Raw genomic sequence first — 23,923 nt, 5'->3', positions numbered from 1 at the left:
TTTAGTGGGGACAGGACATTAGGGCTTTAGTGGGGACAGGACATTAGGGCTTTAGTGGGGACAGGACAGGGCTTTAGTGGGGACAGGACAGGGCTTTAGTGGGGACAGGACAGGGCTTTAGTGGGGACAGGACAGGGCTTTAGTGGGGACAGGACAGGGCTTTAGTGGGGACAGGACAGGGCTTTAGTGGGGACAGGACATTAGGGCTTTAGTGGGGACAGACAGGACAGCCAGGACAGGACATTAGGGCTTTCGTGGGGACAGGACATTAGGGCTTTAGTGGGGACAGACAGGACAGCCAGGACAGGGCATCAGGGCTTTAGTGGGGACAGGACATTAGGGCTTTAGTGGGGACAGACAGGGCTTTAGTGGGGACAGGACAGGGCTTTAGTGGGGACAGGACAGGGCTTTAGTGGGGACAGGACATTAGGGCTTTAGTGGGGACAGACAGGACAGGGATTTAGGGCTTTAGTGGGGACAGGACATTAGGGCTTTAGTGGGGACAGCCAGGACAGGCAGGATAACAGTAGACTGACTGATGTGGTCTAGAGATGGAGTTGATCAGTCCCTCCCAGCTCCACTACTGACTGACCAAGTGTGGAGCGGCTAGCTACAGGCGCTCCGGGGTTAACCTGGCTAGCTACAGGCGCTCCGGGGTTAACCTGGCTAGCTACAGGCGCTCCGGGGATAACCTGGCTAGCTACAGGCGCTCCGGGGATAACCTGGCTAGCTACAGGCGCTCCGGGGTTAACCTGGCTAGCTACAGGCGCTCCGGGGTTAACCTGGCTAGCTACAGGCGCTCCGGGTTAACCTGGCACATCTACCTACATGTACATATTACCTCAACTAATCTGTGGCCCCGCACATTGACTCTGTACCGGTACCCCCTGTATATAGCCTCCACATTGACTCTGTACCGGTACCCCCTGTATATAGCCTCCACATTGACTCTGTACCGGTACCCCCTGTATATAGCCTCCACATTGACTCTGTACCGGTACCCCCCTGTATATAGCCTCCACATTGACTCTGTACCGGTACCCCCCTGTATATAGCCTCCACATTGACTCTGTACCGGTACCCCTTGTATATAGCCTCCACATTGACTCTGTACCGGTACCCCCTGTATATAGCCTCCACATTGACTCTGTACCGGTACCCCCCTGTATATAGCCTCCACATTGACTCTGTACCGGTACCCCCCTGTATATAGCCTCCACATTGACTCTGTACCGGTACCCCCTGTATATAGCCTCCACATTGACTCTGTACCGTAACACCCTGTATATAGCCTCCACCTTGACTCTGTACCGATACCCCCTGTATATAGCCTCCACATTGACTCTGTACCGGTACCCCCTGTATATAGCCTCCACATTGACTCTGTACCGGTACCCCCTGTATATAGCCTCCACATTGACTCTGTACCGGTACCCCCTGTATATAGTCTCCACATTGACTCTGTACCGGTACCCCCTGTATATAGCCTCCACATTGACTCTGTACCGGTACCCCCTGTATATAGCCTCCACATTGACTCTGTACCGTAACACCCTGTATATAGCCTCCACATTGACTCTGTACCGGTACCCCCTGTATATAGCCTCCACATTGACTCTGTACCGGTACCCCCTGTATATAGCCTCCACACTGACTCTGTACCGTAATACCCTGTATATAGCCTCCACATTGACTCTGTACCGTAACACCCTGTATATAGCCTCCACATTGACTCTGTACCGGTACCCCCCTGTATATAGCCTCCACATTGACTCTGTACCGGTACCCCCCTGTATATAGCCTCCACATTGACTCTGTACCGGTACCCCCCTGTATATAGCCTCCACATTGACTCTGTACCGGTACCCCCCTGTATATAGCCTCCACATTGACTCTGTACCGGTACCCCCTGTATATAGCCTCCACATTGACTCTGTACCGGTACCCCCCTGTATATAGCCTCCACATTGACTCTGTACCGTAATACCCTGTATATAGCCTCCACATTGACTCTGTACCGGTACCCCCTGTATATAGCCTCCACATTGACTCTGTACCGGTACCCCCCTGTATATAGCCTCCACATTGACTCTGTACCGTAATACCCTGTATATAGTCTCCACATTGACTCTGTACCGGTACCCCCCTGTATATAGCCTCCACATTGACTCTGTACCGGTACCCCCTGTATATAGCCTCCACATTGACTCTATACCGTAACACCCTGTATATAGCCTCCACATTGACTCTGTACCGTAATACCCTGTATATAGCCTCCACATTGACTCTGTACCGGTACCCCCTGTATATAGCCTCCACATTGACTCTGTACCGGTACCCCCCTGTATATAGCCTCCACATTGACTCTGTACCGTAATACCCTGTATATAGCCTCCACATTGACTCTGTACCGGTACCCCCTGTATATAGCCTCCACATTGACTCTGTACCGGTACCCCCTGTATATAGCCTCCACATTGACTCTGTACCGGTATCCCCTGTATATAGCCTCCACATTGACTCTGTACCGTAATACCCTGTATATAGCCTCCGCATTGACTCTGTACCGGTACCCCCTGTATATAGCCTCCACATTGACTCTGTACCGGTACCCCCCCTGTATATAGCCTCCACATTGACTCTGTACCGTAACACCCTGTATATAGCCTCCACATTGACTCTGTACCGTAATACCCTGTATATAGCCTCCACATGGACTCGGTACTGGTACCCCCTGTATATAGCCTCCACATTGACTCTGTACCGGTACCCCCCCTGTATATAGCCTCCACATTGACTCTGTACCGTAACACCCTGTATATAGCCTCCACATTGACTCTGTACCGTAATACCCTGTATATAGTCTCCACATTGACTCTGTACCGGTACCCCCTGTATATAGTCTCGCTATTGTTTCTCATGGTCTCAGAGTCCTTTAGGTGCCTTTTGGCAAACTCCAAGTGGGCTGTCATGTGCCTTTTACTGAGGAGTGGCTTCCGTCTGGCCACTCTACCATAAAGACCTGATTGGTGGAGGGCTGCAGAGATGGTTGTCCTTCTGGAAGGTTCTCCCATCTCCACAGAGGAACTCTGGAGCTCTTCTCCCCCTGATTGCTCAGTTTGTCCGGGCGGCCAGCTCTAGGAAGAGTCTTGGTGGTTCCAAACTTCTTCCATTTAAGAACGATGGAGGCCACTGTGTTCTTGGGGAACTTCAAGGCTGCAGAAATGTTTTGGTGCCCTTCCCCAGATCTGTGCTTCAACACAATCCTGTCTTGGAGATCTACAGACAATTCCTTCGACCTCATGGCTTGGTTTTTACTCTGACATGCACTGTCAACTGTGGGACCTTATATAGACAGGTGTGTTGCCTTTCCAAATCATGTCCAATCAATTGAATTTACCACAGGTGGACTCCAATCAAGTTGTAGAAACATCTCAAGGATGATCAATGGAAACAGGATGCACCTGAGCTCAATTTCAAGTCTCATAGCAAAAGGTCTGAATACATATGTAAATAAGGCATTTCTGTTTATTATTAATACCTTCGCAAAAATGTCTAAACCTGTTTTTGCATTGTCATTATGGAGTATTGTGTGTAAATTGATGAGTTTAAAAAAAAAAATGATTTAATCAATTTTAGAATAAGGCTGTAACGTAACAAAATGTGTGAAAAGGGGAAGGGGTCTGAATACTTTCTGAACGCTCTGTATTAGCAGAATTACTGAAGGACGTGGACAGGGGAATCTGCCAAGTAATCTATAGCTCGTTACGTACAGTATAACTCATCTGACTGGCAGCCATGTAAAGGCTTATAGCGTCTGTATAATGGGCTAATAGCATAGTCTTATTTGGACTCTCATGTGAGGTATATATAGATATAATATACTGTATATACACACACACAAATATTACTGCCCACTACATGTACGATACAAACATATGTGCAGCAAAGACAAATGAAAACATCCATTGTTCTGTTGTTAAAGCCACTACGACAAACAAGAGAAACGGAATGTTTCCAATCCCAACAAAGACACCAGTCTCCCTCCTCTCCTCTCTCCCTCCCCTCCCCTCTCCTCACTCCTCTCCCTCTCCCTCCCCTCCCCTTCCTCCTCTCCTCTCTCCCTCTCTCTCTCTCTCCCTCCTCTCCCTCCTCTCCCTCTCTCCCTCTCTCCCTCTCTCTCCTCTCCTCTCTCCTCCCTCTCTCCCTCTCCCCTCCCTCCCTCCCTCCCTCCCTCTCCTCACTGGCTGTAAAGGAGAGGAAATGAGGTAAGCACCCAGGCATCCCTGGCCTTGCTCCGCTGGGGAAGCATGGAGGAGAGGGAGAAACAGAGGACTGAGGAGAGGGGAGGGAGGGAGGGAGAAAGAGGACTGAGGAGAGGGAGGGAGGGAGAAAGAGGACTGAGGAGAGGGAGGGAGGGAGAAAGAGGACTGAGGAGAGGGAGGGAGGGAGAAAGAGGACTGAGGAGAGGGAGGGAGGGAGAAAGAGGACTGAGGAGAGGGAGGGAGGGAGAAAGAGGACTGAGGAGAGGGAGGGAGGGAGAAAGAGGACTGAGGAGAGGGAGGGAGGGAGAGAGGTGAGGGGAGAGGGAGGGGAGGAGGGAGGGAGGAGAGGGAGGGGGGGAGGAGGGAGGGTGGAGGGGGAGGGAGGGAGAAAGAGGGAGGGAGGAGGGAGGGAGAGAGAGGACTGGGAGGGAGGGAGGAGAGGGAGGGGAGGGAGAAAGAGGACTGAGGAGAGGGGAGGGAGGGAGAAAGAGGACTGAGGAGAGGGGAGGGAGAGGTAAACTTGACTGATCCGTCCCCCGAAGAAACACTCCCTCCGTAAAGTCAGGGACAGCCAGAGAAGCAGGATAAACATACAGCTAACAGGTCCTATAAATTGTGTCGTGCAGATCAGGCCAGGGGGGAACCCACCCCTCCCCACTCAACCCCACCCAAGCTGTTAAAAATATCCCTCAGTAAAAGACAGATAAAAAGTAAGTAAAAGCAAGCCCCCCCCCAAACCCCAGACCAGCAGCTGAAATGCTCCTAAATTGAGACCTCATATCACAGACAGTAGGCCTCATCTTTACACTGACGACACACATTTGAGCACGTGTGTGAGTTGCCGTGACGAGGCCTTTGGGTCATCCCTTGGAGCTGTTCCAGAGGATCTGTGAGGCCAGAGGATCTGTGAGGCCAGAGGATCTGTGAGGCCAGAGGATCTGTGAGGCCAGAGGATCTGTGAGGCCAGAGGATCTGTGAGGCCAGAGGATCTGTGAGGCCAGAGGAAGAGAGGCTTCAGAACCTCGAGGGGCCCCTGAAAAGCTCCCGACATGAGAGGCCTCGGGAGGTTTCTGTCTAACAGGAGGACACTGACAACAACAACAACAACACAGCCAGTCAGCAGGGTCAGAGTTCATAAAGGAACAGAACGACGAGCATCTGAAAAATAAAATAAAAGACTAATAGGCATTATATTACCCGGGGTCGCGGCAGGGCGGGTCGCCGAAGGGCGCGGCGGGGGGGGGCGGTCGCGGCAGGGCGGGTCGCGGAAGGGCGGGGGTCGCGGCAGGGCGGGGGTCGATATATGGAATTCATTCAAATTTACAACGGAGCTCCAAAAGTATTGGCGACAGTGACACATTGCCGTTTTGGCTCTGTGCTCCAGCACTTTGAATTAGAAATGATACAATGACTACGGAGGTTAAAGTGCAGACTGTCAGATTTAATTGGAGGAGATTTTCATCCAGATTTGTTAAACAACAACATGCGGCGCCCTCCGCCAGCGCCGCGCCCTCCGCCAGCATGGCTACCACAGCACCCTGCAGCGATACACCATCCCATCTGGTTTATGCTTAGTGGGACTATCATTTGTTTTTCAACAGGACAATGACCCAACACACCTCCAGGCTGTCTAAGGGCTATTTAACCAAGAAGGAGAGTGATGGAGTGCTGCATCAGATGACCTGGCCTCCACAGTCACCCGACCTCAACCCAATTGAGATGGTTTGGGATGAGTTGGACCGCAGAGTGAAGGAAAAGCAGCCAACAAGTGCTCAGCATATGTGGGAACTTCTTCAAGACTGTTGGAAAAGCATTCCAGGTGAAGAGGGTTGAGAGAATGCCAAAAGTGTGCAAAGCTGTCATCAAGGCAAAGGGTGGCTACTTTGAAGAACCTCAAATATATTTTGATTTGTTGAACACTTTTTTGGTTACTTCATGATTCCATAATTTTGATGTCTTCACTAATATTATTCCACAATGTAGAAAATAAATAAAAACCCTGGAATGAGTAGCTATAACTATAATAAATAAAGAGATCTGATTTGGTCTATATCACCCAGCCCTAGATTAGGTTCTGTTCGCCTGTCTGGCCCAGCCTATAATCACCCAGATTAGATTAGGTTCTGTTCACCTGTCTGGCCCAGCCTATAATCACCCAGATTAGATTAGGTTCTGTTCGCCTGTCTGGCCCAGCCTATAATCACCCAGATTAGATTAGGTTCTGTTCACCTGTCTGGCCCAGCCTATAATCACCCAGATTAGATTAGGTTCTGTTCACCTGTCTGGCCCAGCCTATAATCACCCAGCCCTAGATTAGGTTCTGTTCGCCTGTCTGGCCCAGTTTATATCACCCAGATTAGATTAGGTTCTGTTCACCTGTCTGGCCCAGCCTATAATCACCCAGCCCTAGATTAGGTTCTGTTCACCTGTCTGGCCCAGCCTATAATCACCCAGCCCTAGATTAGGTTCTGTTCGCCTGTCTGGCCCAGTTTATATCACCCAGATTAGATTAGGTTCTGTTCACCTGTCTGGCCCAGCCTATAATCACCCAGCCCTAGATTAGGTTCTGTTCACCTGTCTGGCCCAGCCTATAATCACCCAGCCCTAGATTAGGTTCTGTTCGCCTGTCTGGCCCAGTTTATATCACCCAGCCCTAGATTAGGTTCTGTTCACCTGTCTGGCCCAGCCTATATCACCCAGATTAGATTAGGTTCTGTTCGCCTGTCTGGCCCAGCCTATAATCACCCAGCCCTAGATTAGGTTCTGTTCACCTGTCTGGCCCAGCCTATAATCACCCAGCCCTAGATTAGGTTCTGTTCACCTGTCTGGCCCAGCCTATATCACCCAGATTAGATTAGGTTCTGTTCGCCTGTCTGGCCCAGCCTATAATCACCCAGCCCTAGATTAGGTTCTGTTCACCTGTCTGGCCCAGCCTATAATCACCCAGACCTAGATTAGGTTCTGTTCGGTTCTGTTCACCTGTCTGGCCCAGCCTATATCACCCAGCCCTAGATTAGGTTCTGTTCAGTTCTGTTCACCTGTCTGGCCCAGCCTATAATCACCCAGCCCTAGATTAGGTTCTGTTCGGTTCTGTTCACCTGTCTGGCCCAGCCTATAATCACCCAGATTAGGTTGTTCGCCTGTCTGGCCCAGCCTATATCACCCAGATTAGATTAGGTTCTGTTCACCTGTCTGGCCCAGCCTATAATCACCCAGATTAGATTAGGTTCTGTTCACCTGTCTGGCCCAGCCTATAATCACCCAGATTAGATTAGGTTCTGTTCACCTGTCTGGCCCAGCCTATAATCACCCAGATTAGATTAGGTTCTGTTCGCCTGTTTAGTCCAGTCCTGGAAGAACCATCTTCAACCCTCATCTCTCTGCCAGGATGTTAAATAGCTCAAAATAGGCTGAATGTTGTTGCTTCTGTAGCGCGAGAACCACAATATGGAGGTAATATGGTCCTCTGCAAACAGCAGTCTGAATCCCCGATCATTACCACGCCTGTTCAGAGATGACCCTGCTTTACGGGTCACAACATTTTCAAGGATGTTACAGATTTTTTTTTTTTTTTTAAAAGGAGAGCACTACTAGGCCAGCTTGGACTCTATAATAACATTTGGTTATATTTCCCAGACACCACCACTCTCATCCTGCTCTCAGCAGGCCCACAGCTGTACCCAGATAGCTGCTTGGTTGGCTCACATACGGTTCAGTGGAACACCCACCTTGAAATCCAGGAACAAACAATCTGTCAACAACGATAAATTAGCCTGGGAAACAGAGCACTGCACTATGGAGGTCCATGGTTTAGGTTAGGACAAGACAACGAGACATTAGCCTGGGAAACAGAGCACTGTGAGGTCCACGGTTTAGGTTAGGACAAGACAACGAGACATTAGCCTGGGAAACAGAGCACTGTGAGGTCCACGGTTTAGGTTAGGACAAGACAACGAGACATTAGCCTGGGAAACAGAGCACTGTGAGGTCCACGGTTTAGGTTAGGACAAGACAACGAGACATTAGCGTGGGAAACAGAGCACTGTGAGGTCCACGGTTTAGGTTAGGACAAGACAACGAGACATTAGCCTGGGAAACAGAGCACTGTGAGGTCCACGGTTTAGGTTAGGACAAGACAACGAGACATTAGCCTGGGAAACAGAGCACTGTACTATGGAGGTCCATGGTTTACAGTGGGGGGAAAATAAGTATTTGATCCCCTGCTGATTTTGTACGTTTGCCCACTGACAAAGAAATGATCAGTCTATAATTTTAATGGTAGGTTTATTTGAACAGTGAGAGACAGAATAACAACAAAAAAATCCAGAAAAACGCATGTCAGAAATGTTATAAAATGAGGGAAATAAGTATTTGACCCCTCTCAAATCAGAAAGATTTCTGGCTCCCAGGTGTCTTTTATACAGGTAACGAGCTGAGATTAGGAGCACACTCTTAAAGGGAATGCTCCTAACCGCAGCTTGTTACCTGTAAAAAAGACACCTGTCCACAGAAGCAATCAATCAGATTCCAAACTCTCCACCAAAGTTCCATCTTCTGGTCAATATAGAAAAGATGAAACATCTAAAACACCGGTAAGGACCATCACTATGGAAACGCTGGGCTCTACACCGGTAAGGACCATCACTATGGAAACGCTGGGCTCTACACCGGTAAGGACCATCACTATGGAAACGCTGGGCTCTGCTCTACACCGGTAAGGACCATCACTATGGAAACGCTGGGCTCTGCTCTACACCGGTAAGGACCATCACTATGGAAACGCTGGGCTCTGCTCTACACCGGTAAGGACCATCACTATGGAAACGCTGGGCTCTGCTCTACACCGGTAAGGACCATCACTATGGAAACGCTGGGCTCTGCTCTACACCGGTAAGGACCATCACTATGGAAACGCTGGGCTCTGCTCTACACCGGTAAGGACCATCACTATGGAAACGCTGGGCTCTGCTCTACACCGGTAAGGACCATCACTATGGAAACGCTGGGCTCTCTCTACACCGGTAAGGACCATCACTATGGAAACGCTGGGCTCTGCTCTACACCGGTAAGGACCATCACTATGGAAACGCTGGGCTCTGCTCTACACCGGTAAGGACCATCACTATGGAAACGCTGGGCTCTGCTCTACACCGGTAAGGACCATCACTATGGAAACGCTGGGCTCTGCTCTACACCGGTAAGGACCATTACTATGGAAACGCTGGGCTCTGCTCTACACCGGTAAGGACCATCACTATGGAAACGCTGGGCTCTACACTGGTAAGGACCATCACTATGGAAACGCTGGGCTCTGCTCTACACCGGTAAGGACCATCACTATGGAAACGCTGGACTCTGCTCTACACCGGTAAGGACCATCACTATGGAAACGCTGGACTCTGCTCTACACCGGTAAGGACCATCACTATGGAAACGCTGGGCTCTGCTCTACACCGGTAAGGACCATCACTATGGAAACACTGGGCTCTACACTGGTAAGCCTAAGGATCATCACAACAAGATGGCGCAGATAGAGATGGCAGCTACGCTTCTAGTCCTTAGGAAACTGTGCAGTATTTCGTTTTTTTTGTGTATTATTTCTTACGTTGTTAGCCCAGAAGGCGCGCACACCGGAGGCGCACAGACCAGCCACCGCTTCTGAGTATATTACTCACTAACGTCCAGTCCCTAGTTAACAAAGTCGACGAAATCAGGACAAGAGCTGCTTTCCAAAGACATATCCGGGATTGTAACATACTCCACTTTCACGGAGACATGGCTAGCTGGGGACATGCTGTCAGAGTCCGTACAGCCAACGAGATTTTCAGTGCATCGCGCCAACAGGAACAAACATCTCTCCGGAAAGAAGAAGGACGGGGGTGTGTTTTATGATTAACGACTCATGGTGTAATTGTAACAACATACAAGAACTTAAGTCCTTTTGTTCACCTGACCTAGAATTCCTCACAATCAAATGCCGACCGTATTACCTCCCAAGAGAACTCTCCTCGGGTATAGTCACAGCCGTGTATATACTGAACTCTACGCAAACTGGAAACCATATATCCTGAGGCTGTATTTATTGGAGCTGGGGATTTTAACAAAGCTAATCTGAGAACAAGGCTACCTAAATTCTATCAGCATATCGATTGCAGTACATGAGCGAGTAACGCGCTCGACCATTGCTACTCTAACTTCCGCGATGCATACATCGCCCTCCCCCGCCATCCTTTTGGCAAATCTGACCATGACTCCATCTTGTTGCTCTCCTCCTATAGGCAGAAACTAAAACACGAAGAACCCGTGCTTAGGTCTGACCAAATCGTATTCCACGCGTCAAGATTGCTTCGATCACGTGGACTGGGATATGTTCCGGGTAGCCTCAGACAATAACATCGACGTACACGCTGACTCGGTGAGCGAGTTTATAAGGAAGTGTATAGGAGATGTTGTACCCGCTGTGACTATTAAAACCTTCCCTAACCAGAAACCGTGGATTGATGGCAGCATTCGCGCAAATTCTGAAAGCACGTACCACCGCATTTAATCACGGCAAGGCGACTGGAAACATGGCCGAAAACAAACAGCGAAGTTATTCCCTCCGTAAGGCAATCGAACAAGCAAAGCGTCAGTATAGAGAAAGTGGAGTCGCAATTACAGGCCACGTCACCGCGCCGGGGCGAGGGAACGCTCTACTACAGACCAGGACGTGCCGAGAGAGTGGACTTAGGCTTTGCTCCTGATATGAGAAGGGTAGTAATATTTGGGTGAATGTAGCGGCTTCAATTCAATTCAAATAATTTCATTCTCTTTCCTTCATTTGTTCTTTTGACAGTATGCCATCTCTGCCCCCCTTTAAAAAGCTAGGCAACCAGCTTGCCCGTCACAACAACAAACAATGTTTAATTCTAATTTAGCTCCAGTGCCAACAGCCTAAGTTAGTCAGTCAGCCAGTCACAGTCACAGGACAACCTTTCAGCTGCCAAACAAACACATGGTGTGTATGTTTTCATCCACAGCCCAAGGGATAAGGGTCAGGGCAGGACGACTCTGAACAACACCAAGCGACAGGGACGAGGGTCAGGACGACTCTGAACAACACTAGGAGACAGGGACGAGGGTCAGGACGACTCTGAACAACACTAAGAGACAGGGACGAGGGTCAGGACGACTCTGAACAACACTAGGAGACAGGGACGAGGGTCAGGACGACTCTGAACAACACTAAGAGACAGGGACGAGGGTCAGGACGACTCTGAACAACACTAAGAGACAGGGACGAGGGTTAGGGCACGACTCTGAACAACACTAAGAGACAGGGACGAGGGTCAGGCAGGACGACTCTGAACAACACTAAGAGACAGGGACGAGGGTCAGGACGACTCTGAACAACACTAAGAGACAGGGACGAGGGTCAGGACGACTCTGAACAACACTAAGAGACAGGGACGAGGGTCAGGACGACTCTGAACAACACTAGAGACAGGGACGAGGGTCAGGACGACTCTGAACAACACTAAGAGACAGGGACGAGGGTCAGGACGACTCTGAACAACACTAAGAGACAGGGACGAGGGTCAGGACGACTCTGTACAACACTAAGAGACAGGGACGAGGGTCAGGACGACTCTGAACAACACTAAGAGACAGGGACGAGGGTCAGGACGACTCTGAACAACACTAAGAGACAGGGACGAGGGTCAGGACGACTCTGAACAACACTAAGAGACAGGGACGAGGGTCAGGACGACTCTGAACAACACTAAGAGACAGGGACGAGGGTCAGGACGACTCTGAACAACACTAAGAGACAGGGACGAGGGTCAGGACGACTCTGAACAACACTAAGAGACAGGGACGAGGGTCAGGACGACTCTGAACAACACTAAGAGACAGGGACGAGGGTCAGGACGACTCTGAACAACACTAAGAGACAGGGACGAGGGTCAGGACGACTCTGAACAACACTAAGAGACAGGGACGAGGGTCAGGGCACGACTCTGAACAACACTAAGAGACAGGGACGAGGGTCAGGACGACTCTGAACAACACTAAGAGACAGGGACGAGGGTCAGGACGACTCTGAACAACACTAAGAGACAGGGACGAGGGTCAGGACGACTCTGAACAACACTAAGAGACAGGGACGAGGGTCAGGACGACTCTGAACAACACTAAGAGACAGGGACGAGGGTCAGGACGACTCTGAACAACACTAAGAGACAGGGACGAGGGTCAGGACGACTCTGAACAACACTAAGAGACAGGGACGAGGGTCAGGGCAGGACGACTCTGAACAACACTAAGAGACAGGGACGAGGGTCAGGGCAGGACGACTCTGAACAACACTAAGAGACAGGGACGAGGGTCAGGGTAGTGACACACTACCTCCTCTCTGCTGCACTCAGTCTACATAAACCTGTTTAGGATAGGGGGCAGTATTTTCACGGCTGGATAAAAAAAACGTACCCGATTTAATCTGGTTATTACTCCTGCCCAGAAACTAGAATATGCATATAATTGTTTGATTTGGATAGAAAACATCCTAAAGTTTCTAAAACTGTCTGAATGGTGTCTGAGTATAACAGAACTCATATGGCAGGCAAAAACCTGAGAAGATTCCATACAGGAAGTGCCCTCTCTGACCATTTCTTGGCCTTCTATAGCCTCTTTATGGAAAATAGAGGATCTCTGCTGTAACGTGACATTTTCTAAGGCTCCCATAGGCTCTCAGAAGGCGCCAGAACGGGGAATGATGACTCTGCAGTCCCTGGCTGAAAAACAGTAGCGCATTTGGAAAGTGGTCGATCTGAGAACAATGACACGGGGCGCGCGCGTGCACGTGAAGACACCATTTTCTTCTTTCAGTCTTTGAACGAAAACAACGTCTCCCGGTCGGAATATTATCGCTATTTTACGAGAAAAATCGCATAAAAATAGATTTTAAACAGCGTTTGACATGCTTCTAAGTACAGTAATGGAATATTCTGAATTTTCTTGTCACAAAATGCGCTCGCGCGTCACCCTTCGGATAGTGACCTGAACGCACGAACAAAACGGAGCTATTTGAATATAACTATGGATTATTTGGAACCAAAACAAAATTTGTTGTTGAAGTAGAAGTTCTGGGAGTGCATTCTGACGAAGAACAGCAAAGGTAATAACATTTTTCTAATAGTAATTCTGAGTTTAGGTTGCCCCAAACTTGGTGGGTGTCAAAATAGCTAGCCGTGATGGCCGAGCTATGTACTCAGAATATTGTAAAATGTGCTTTTGCCGAAAAGCTATTTTAAAATCGGACACAGCGATTGCATAAAGGAGTTCTGTATCTATAATTCTTAAAGTAATTATGTTTTTTGTGAACGTTTATTGTGAGTAATTTAGTAAATTGTTAGTAAATTCCCCGTAAGTTTGCGGTGGGTATGCTAGTTCTGAACATCACATGCTAAGGTAAAAATATGTTTTTTGATATAAATATGAACTTGATTGAACAAAACATGCATGAATTGTATAACATAATGTCCTAGGAGAGTCATCTGATGAAGATCATCAAAGGTTAGTGCTGCATTTAGCTGTGTTTTTGTTTTTTGTGACATATATGCTTGCTTTGAAAATGGCTGTATGGTTATTTCTGGCTATGTACTCTCCTGACATAATCTAATGTTTTGCTTTCGCTGTAAAGCCTTTTTGAAATCGGACAATGTGGTTAGATTAACGAGAGTTATCTTTCAAATGGTGTAAAATAGTCCTGTGTTTGAGAACTTTGAATTATGACATTTTGTGGTTTTAAATGTGTCGCTCTGATGCGTCACTGGCTGTTGAATAGTGCGGGATGATTTCGTCCCACCTACCCTAGAGAGGTTAAGGTTGGGTAAAGGTTACGGTCAGGGTTAAGGTTTGGGTTGGGTAAGGGTAAAGTCAGGGACTGATGTGAACAGGTACCAGTCCCTACTACTGATAATAACCCGGGGTGACGTCTACTGATAAAAACCGGGGTGGGGGCTGATGTGAACAGGTACCAGTCCCTTACTACTGATAATAACCCGGGGGGCTGTGTAACAGGTACCAGTCCCTGACTACTGATAATAAACCGGGGGCTGATGTGAACAGGTACCAGTCCCTGGCTGTTGAACAGGTCAGTCCTGACTACTGATAATAAACCTGGGGTGGGGGGCTGATGTGAACAGGTACCAGTCCCCGACTACTGACATTAAGCCCAGACGTCAAAACGGACCTGTGAAGCACTACTTTGGAAAGTTATTTTTGTGTCTCTGAAAACATTTAAATGACAGAGCTTGAGAAATACCCTTCACTAAAGGGCCAATAGAACGGCTTAAACAGGCTTCACTAAAGGGCTGTAACGTTAAACAGGCTTCACTAAAGGGCTGTAACGTTAAACAGGCTTCACTAAAGGGCTGTAACGTTAAACAGGCTTCACTAAAGGGCTGTAACGTTAACATTACCACAGAGTTGAACGTTCATAGCACGGCACTTGCTTAACATTTGGGTACATCATCCATTGATTCTCAAATTACCCAACACTACCATGACCCTTCACTTCAGGACCTCTACCACGACCCTTCACCTCAGGACCCCCAACACTCTACCATGACTTCCGGTACACAGCCATGTTATGACCCGGTACACAGCCATGTTATGACCCGGTACTTCCTGTACACAACCATGTTATTACCCGGTACTTCCTGTACACAACCATGTTATTACCCGGTACTTCCTGTACACAACCATGTTATTACCCGGTACTTCCTGTACACAACCATGTTATTACCCGGTACTTCCTGTACACAACCATGTTATTACCCGGTACTTCCTGTACACAACCATGTTATTACCCGGTACTTCCTGTACATAACCATGTTATTACCCGGTACTTCCTGTACATAACCATGTTATTACCCGGTACTTCCTGTATATAACCATGTTATTACCCGGTACTTCCTGTATATAACCATGTTATTACCCGGTACTTCCTGTATATAACCATGTTATTACCCGGTACTTCCTGTATATAACCATGTTATTTTAACTCTTTATTCGTTATTCATTGTGTCACTATTTCCATTTTCTCTTGTTGGAAATGGACCTGTAAGCATTTCACTTAGTCTCCACCTGTTGTTTACACCTGTTGTTTACACCTGTTGTTTACACCTGTTGTTTACAGGTGAAAAATACAATGGGAGTTGATTTGAAATAGCAGCCATGTAACCAGGCAGGCAGTGCTGTGCCTGGACACATTTAGAGCGGTTTAATGACAGACAGATAAACCAGCTTGCTTGGGCCCTAGCAGGCCTATATAAAGAACCTGTTTAATCTCAACACACACGATGTCCTGGCCTGCCCTCTGATGTGATGTCCTGCCCTGCCCTGGCCCTCTGACGCCCCTGGCCCTCTGACGCCCCTGGCCCTCCGGCGCCCCCTGGCCCTCCGGCGCCCCCTGGCCCTCCGGCGCCCCTGGCCCTCCGGCGCCCCTGGCCCTCCGACGCCCCTGCCTCCGGCGCCCCTGGCCCTCCGGCGCCCCCCCCTGGCCCTCTGACGCCCCTGGCCCTCTGACGCCCCTGTGTAAACCAAAAGGGACAGTAGAGATGGCTGGAATAAAGCAGCTTTGTTAAAAAAATTAATAAATAATTAAAAGACACATTCACATGTTCCTCTGAAACTACAATCAGGCAACAACAAAACAAAGAAAAAAAATCATTGAACAATCTGTTTGAAAACCAAAAATGCTATCCAATCATGCTGTTTATATCCACCAAACTGAGCACAGTGGTTTTCCGATGCATCTTCAATTAGGCTGCGGAGCAGCACGCCACAGGGCTCCCACATACCAGGAGGTTCTGGAAACCCTCCGGGCCAGTCGATCATCCACGTCAGTGGCCCGCACGGGCCAGTGGGAATTAGAAAAAAAAATATTGTATTAAATGCCATTTTTGAATTATAGGCTATTTAAATTGATGGGAAAATATATCCTGCAGTTATTATTCGATGTAGATTATTTAGGCAGCAGGAACGTTCAGCTCTCAACTGGTTGCTGGACGGAGCAGCTCACAGAACAAAGCCAGACAGCGGTAGGATAAGTAGGAAACCTTATGAGATCTACCAGTAAACACTAAGCCAAAAAAAAAATGGGGATGCAAACCATGTATTCAAAATAAAATACGTTTTTGTCCCAAGTCTTGAGGTTGAATTCTTTGCGATGCGCGATTCTGTCATTACGGTTGGTCGTATTTCCACAAACACCTTGTCAATTAAAAATGTCGACTGCAAAGTAGGTTTTCCTGGTAGAATATCACGGCGACGATCAAATCGCACGGGGGGCATTTGTTTATGCAAACGTGTCCGTCACATGTAAGCTAGCCTCTTCAGCGTCTGATCCTAGGGTATCCTCAAGAGGCTAGCCTGCACTGTACAGTACTAAAAACACAGCTAGCCTACGCTGTACAGTGCTAAAAACACAGCTAGCCTACGCTGTACAGTGCTAAAAACACAGCTAGCCTACGCTGTACAGTACTAAAAACACAGCTAGCCTACGCTGTACAGTACTAAAAACACAGCTAGCCTACACTGTACAGTACTAAAAACACAGCTAGCCTACACTGTACAGTACTAAAAACACAGCTAGCCTACGCTGTACAGTACTAAAAACACAGCTAGCCTACGCTGTACAGTACTAAAAACACAGCTAGCCTACACTGTACAGTACTAAAAACACAGCTAGCCAAACACAATGGTCTCTGTGCTGGGTGTGCAATTGCATTAAAGGGCAACGACACCCTAAAAAAAAAAAAATAATAATGTTGGCAGACGTGAAAAGAGCTCTCCTGATGTGGTTTATGCATCGTTACTGACTTAAAATCATTTCCTTCTATAAAACGAGAGAGAGAGAAAGAGAGAGAGAAAGAGAGGGAGACAGAGAGAGACAGAGAGAGAGACACAGAGAGACACAGAGAGAGACAGAGAGAGACAGAGAGAGACAGAGAGAGACAGAGAGAGACAGAGAGAGACAGAGAGAGACAGAGAGAGACAGAGAGAGACAGAGAGAGACAGAGAACCTGAAAAAAATACACCAAACTGGGAACAAAACAAAAATGGAAAGCGGAATATAGCAAAAGATGGAAGGGATTTTTATAGAGCAGAACAACTGTAGGCTGCTGACTGTTCAAAACTGTTAAAATCACATTTCAGTCATTTAGCAGACGCTCTTATCCAAGAGAAACTTACAGTATTGAGGGCATACATTTTCACTTTTTCATACTGAGATTGCGGCAAAAGGTATAATTTTCCCCCCCCTCAAAAACAATCTAAGTTAAAAATGTAATTGTGTATGGAGGTGTGTGACACTAAAGACTTACAGCGAGCACAAATCAACAACCTCGGCATCGTCGAGAGACTGTCGCTCTGTGAGAAGGTGTTGAAGTTCAGGTTGCCATTACTATGTAAACGCCAGCTGAAAAACTACCCAGGGCCTTGCCTTGGCTCCAAGTTGCAGCAGGTCCGCCAGAGCCACGGCCCAAATGAGACACGAGTTCCAGCCGGCGTAAAATGTAAACAGAAAAGTCTAAGCCTTCTGGGTAAAAAAAAAAAAAAAACACTGGGGAAAATCCACAAAAGGAGACGGACCAACTATAAGGAATTTGAGAAGTGGCACCGAAGGGGATGTCTGCCATTTTATATGCTCCTAACCAACTGTGATGCCAATTAGCCTATCAGAAGCTTCTAAAGCCATGACATCATTTTCTGGAATTTTCTAAGCTGTTTAAAAAAAAAAGCACCGTCAACTTAGTGTCTCAACCACTGGAATTGTGATACAGTGAATTATAAAAAGATAAATAATCTGTCTGCAAACAATTGTTGGGAAAAAAAAACTTGCCAAAAACAATAGTTTGTTAATTAGAAATTTGTGGAGAGGTTGAAAAACGAGTTTTAATGACTCCAACCTGAGTGGATGTAAACTTCCGACTTCTACTCTACGTTATACCCTTTAAGAATCAATGGGTTTATAGCATTAATTTATACATCCAAAAACGTATGTAGTAACTGCAGTTCGCCCCTTTAAATGATAAGAATTGCCGGCAATTACAAAATACCGGGTTCAGGACACGGGATCTACACTGACTTATTTTTGTTGCGTCTTTACAAGGAGCACGTGTTGAAAAATGGAGGTGTACACAAAGAAATTGAGGAGAAAAATATTTTAATTGAGCGCTGGTGCTCCTAAATATATATATATATATTTTTTTTATTTTAATTTTTTTAAATCCAGGTCGCACAGCAAAATACTTAGGCACATACGCGCCTGTAAAATGTTCACACTGTAGAGCCCTGGTTTAGGAGCACCAGAAAATGATATTTTTTTTAAGATTGAGAGCCAACATGGGGCCAACATCAATACTAAACTCAGCAACAAAATGAAACGTCCTCTCACTGTCAACTGTGTTTATTTTCAGCAAACTTATCATGTGTAAATATTTGCATGAACAGAACAAGATTCAACAACTGAGACATAAACTGAACAAGTTCCACAGACATGTGACTAACAGAAATTGAATAATGTGTCCCTGAACAAAGGGGGGGGGGGTCAAAATCAAAAGTAACAGTCAGTATCTGGTGTGGCCACCAGCTGCATTAATTCAGTACTGCAGTGTTACTCTCGACCCTGATCTCTCTTTTGAAGAACATATCAAGATTGTTTCAAGGACAGCTTTTATTCCCCCCCCCCATCTACGTAACACTGCAAAAATCTGAAACTTTGTCTAAAAATGATGCAGAAAAATGTATCCATGCTTTTGTTACTTCTAGGTTAGACTACTGCAATGCTCGACTTTCCGGCTACCCGGATAAAGCGCTAAATAAACTCCAGTTAGTGCTAAATACGGCTGCTTGAATCTTGACTAGAACCCCCAAAAATTTGATCATATTACTCCAGTGTTAGCCTCTCTACACTGGCTTCCTGTTAAGGCAAGGGCTGATTTCAAGGTTTTACTGCTAACCTACAAAGCATTATATGGGCTTGCTCCTACCCATCTTTCCGATTTGGTCCTGCCGTACATACCTACACGTACGCTACGGTCACAAGACGCAGGCCTCCTTACTGTCCCTAGAATTTCTAAGCAAACGGCTGGAGGCAGGGCTTTCTCCTATAGAGCTCAATTTTTATGGGATGGTCTGCCTATTCATGTGAGAGACGCAGACTCGGTCTCAACCTTTTAAGTCTTTACTGAAGACTTATCTCTTCAGTAGGTCCTGTGATTGAATGTAGTCTGGCCCAGGAGTGTGAAGGTGAACAGAAAGGCACTGGAGCAACGAACCGCCCTTGCTGTCTCTGCCTGGCTGGTTCCCCTCTCTCCACTGGGATTCTCTGCCTCTAACCCTATTACAGGGGCTGAGTCACTGGCTTACTGGTGCTCTTCCATGCCGTCCCTAGGAGGGGTGCGTCACTTGAGTGGGTTGAGTCACTGACATGGTCTTCCTGTCTGGGTTGGCGCTCCCCCCCCTTGGGTTGTGCCGTGGCAGAGATCTTTGTGGGCTATACTCAGCCTTGTCTCAGGATGGTAAGTTGGTGGTTGAAGATATCCCTCTAGTGGTGTGGGGGCTGTGCTTTGGCAAAGTGGGTGGGGTTATATCCTGCCAGCTATGAAAAGCCAACTGACATTTACTCCTGAGGTGCTGACCTGTTGCACCCTCTACAACTACTGTGATTATTATTATCTGACCCTGCTGGTCATTTATGAACATTTGAACATCTTGGCCATGTTGTGTTATAATCTCCACCCGGCACAGCCAGAAGAGGACTGGCCACCCCTCATAGCCTGGTTCCTCTCTAGGTTTCTTCCTAGGTTCTGGCCTTTCTAGGGAGTTTTTCCTGGCCACCCCTCATAGCCTGGTTCCTCTCTAGGTTTCTTCCTATGTTCCTGCCTTTCTAAGGAGTTTTTCCTAGCCACCGTGCTTCTACACCTGCATTACTTGCTGTTGGGGGTTTTAGGCTGGGTTTCTGTACAGCACTTTGTGACATTGGCTGATGTAAGAAGGGCCATATAAATACATTTGATTGATTGATTGATTGCAGTGCATCTCCTCCTCATGGACTGCACCAGATTTGCGAGTTCTTGCCGTGTTACCTTACTCTTCCACCAAGGCACCTGCAAGTTCCCGGACATTTCTGGGGGGGGAATGGCCCTAGCCCTCACCCTCCGATCCAACAGGTCCCAGACGTGCTCAATGGGATTGAGATCCGGGCTCTTCGCTGGCCACGGCAGAACACTGACATTCCTGTCATGCAGGAAATCACACACAGAACGAGCAGTATGGCTGGTGGCATTGTCATGCTGGAGGGTCATGTCAGGATGAGCCTGCAGGAAGGGTACCACTTCATAAACATGAAAAGAGGGCACGAGGATGTCTTCCCTGTAACGCACAGCGTTGAGATTGCCTGCAATGACAACAAGCTCAGTCCGATGATGCTGTGACACACCGCCCCAGAACATGACAGACCCTCCACCTCCAAATCGATCCCGCTCCAGAGTACAGGCCTCGGAGTAACGCTCATTCCTTCGACGATAAATGCGAACCCAACCATCACCCCTGGTGAGACAAAACCGCGACTCGTCAGTGAAGAGCACTTTTTGCCAGACCTGTCTGGTCCAGCGACGGTGGGTTTGTGCCCATAGGCGACGTTGTTGCCGGTGATGACTGGTGAGGACCTGCAAGCCCTCAGTCCAGCCTCTCTCAGCCTATTGCGGACAGTCTGAGCACTGATGGAGGGATTGTGCGTTCCTGGTCTAACTCGGACAGTTGTTGTTGCCATCCTGTACCTGTCCCCAGGTGTGATGTTCGGATGTACCGATCCTGTGCAGGTGTTATTACACGTGGTCTGCCACTGCGAGGACGGTCAGCTGTCCGTCCTGTCTCTCTGTAGCGCTGTCTTAGGCGTCTCACAGTACGGACATTGCAATTTATTGCCCTGGCCACATCTGCAGTCCTCATGCCTCCTTGCAGCATTCCTAAGGCACGTTCACGCAGATGAGCAGGGACCCTGGGCATCTTTCTTTTGATGTTTTTCAGAGTCAGTAGAAAGGCCTCTTTAGTGTCCTAAGTTTTCATAACTGTGGCCTTAATTGCCTACCGTCTGCAAGCTGTTAGTGTCTTAACGACCGTTCCACAGGTGCATGTTCATTAATTGTTGATGGTTCATTGAACAAGCACCGGAAACAGTGTTTACACCCTTTACAATGAAGATCTGTGAAGTTATTTTGATTTTTTTTACGAATTATCTTTGAAAGACAAGGTCCTGAAAAAGGGCCCTATTTTATTTTATTTTTTTTGCTGAGTTTAGATACTTTTGAAGCTCATCTGAGGAACCTCTCCCTTTCTTTCTGTGTCACCACATGCACACTACTGAGGCTGTGGGACAGCCAAGAAATCATTAAGTAGTGGAACAGGCTCGGAACCCTCAGCCTTCTGGTCCCAAGCCCAGCGAGCCATCAACTGTGCCACAAAAACATTTATAAGAGAGAGTGGATATCCACACTTATAAACCTGGGTTGTTACACAACTCCCGCACTTTCACACGATAGTTTTACGGTGCCTCTTAATAAGGATTAGATAGATAGATAGATAGATAGATAGATAGATAGATAGATAGATAGATAGATAGATAGATAGATAGATAGATAGATAGATAGATAGATAGATAGATAGATAGATAGATAGATAGATAGATAGATAGACAAAAGTATGTGGACACCACTTCAAATTAGTAGCTTCAGCTATTTGGCCGTACTGAAGAACTCAGTGACTTTCAACGTGGAACCGTCATAGGATGCCACCTTTCCCAACAAGACATTTCGTCACATTTCTGCCCCCGGTTCAACTGTAAGTGCTGTTATTCTGAAGTGGAAAAAGTCTAGGAGCAACAACGACTCAACACCCGCCGACTTAAGTGTTTTGTCCCAGTTGCAACATTCCCTACCAGAAACGAAGCAACGACAACTCGGCTCACATGGGTTTCCACGGCCGAGCAGCCGCACACAAGCCTAACATCACCATGCGCAATGCCAAGCGTCGGCTGGAGTGGTGTAGAACTCGTCGCCATTGGACTCTGGATCAGTGGAAACATGTTCTCTGGAGTGATGAATCACGCTTCACCATCTGGCAGTCCAACAGACTAATCTGGGTTTGGTGGATGCCAGGAGAATGCTACCTGCACCAATGCATAGTGCCAACTGTAAAGTTTGGTGGAGGAGGAATAATGGTCTGGGGCTGTTTTTCATGGTTCGGGCCCCTTAGTTCCAGTGAAGGGAAATCTTAACGCTACAGCACACAATGACATTCTAGATGATTCTGTGCTTCCAACTTTGTGGCAACAGTTTGGGGAAGGCCCTTTCCTGTTTCAGCATGACAATGCCCCCGGGCACAAAGCGAGGTCCATACAGAAATGGTTTGTTGAGAAGTGTGGAATAACTTGACTGGCCTTCACAGAGCCCTTACCTCAACCCCATCCAACACCTTTGGGATGAATTCCAACACCGACTGCGAGCCAGGCCTAATCGCCCAACATCAGTGCCCAACCTCACTAATGCTCTTGTGGCTTAATGGAAACAAGTCCCTGCAGAACACAGCAATGTTCCAACATCTAGTGGAAAGCCTTCCCAGAAGAGTGGAGGCTGTTATAGCAGCAATGTTCCCAACATCTAGTGGAAAGCCTTCCCAGAAGAGTGGAGGCTGTTATAGCAGCAATGTTCCAACATCTAGTGGAAAGCCTTCCCAGAAGAGTGGAGGCTGTTATAGCAGCAATGTTCCTACATCTAGTGGAAAGCCTTCCCAGAAGAGTGGAGGCTGTTATAGCAGCAATGTTCCAACATCTAGTGGAAAGCCTTCCCAGAAGAGTGGAGGCTGTTATAGCAGCAATGTTCCAACATCTAGTGGAAAGCCTTCCCAGAAGAGTGGAGGCTGTTATAGCAGCAATGTTCCAACATCTAGTGGAAAGCCTTCCCAGAAGAGAGGAGGCTGTTATAGCAGCAATGTTCCAACATCTAGTGGAAAGCCTTCCCAGAAGAGTGGAGGCTGTTATAGCAGCAATGTTCCAACATCTAGTGGAAAGCCTTCCCAGAAGAGTGGAGGCTGTTATAGCAGCAATGTTCCAACATCTAGTGGAAAGTCTTCCCAGAAGAGAGGAGGCTGTTATAGCAGCAATGTTCCAACATCTAGTGGAAAGCCTTCCCAGAAGAGTGGAGGCTGTTATAGCAGCAATGTTCCAACATCTAGTGGAAAGCCTTCCCAGAAGAGTGGAGGCTGTTATAGCAGCAATGTTCCAACATCTAGTGGAAAGCCTTCCCAGAAGAGTGGAGGCTGTTATAGCAGCAATGTTCCAACATCTAGTGGAAAGCCTTCCCAGAAGAGTGGAGGCTGTTATAGCAGCAATGTTCCAACATCTAGTGGAAAGCCTTCCCAGAAGAGTGGAGGCTGTTATAGCAGCAATGTTCCAACATCTAGTGGAAAGCCTTCCCAGAAGAGTCGAGACTGTTGAAGCAGCAATGTTCCAACATCTAGTGGAAAGCCTTCCCAGAAGAGTGGAGGCTGTTATAGCAGCAATGTTCCAACATCTAGTGGAAAGCCTTCCCAGAAGAGTGGAGGCTGTTATA

General features: G+C 47.6%; 1 protein-coding gene across 1 annotated transcript in view; it reads right to left on the bottom strand.

Annotated features, from left to right (window-relative positions):
• Nucleotides 1–23,923, bottom strand: part of LOC106595325 (E3 ubiquitin-protein ligase RNF19A) — a 66,513-nt gene that overhangs the window by 41,686 nt on the left and 904 nt on the right. The window lies entirely within an intron of this gene.

Source organism: Salmo salar, unplaced genomic scaffold (genome assembly GCF_905237065.1).
Source record: "Salmo salar unplaced genomic scaffold, Ssal_v3.1, whole genome shotgun sequence".
In the NCBI taxonomy this organism is placed as follows: domain Eukaryota; kingdom Metazoa; phylum Chordata; class Actinopteri; order Salmoniformes; family Salmonidae; genus Salmo; species Salmo salar.
This window is presented reverse-complemented; position numbering and strand designations above follow the sequence as displayed.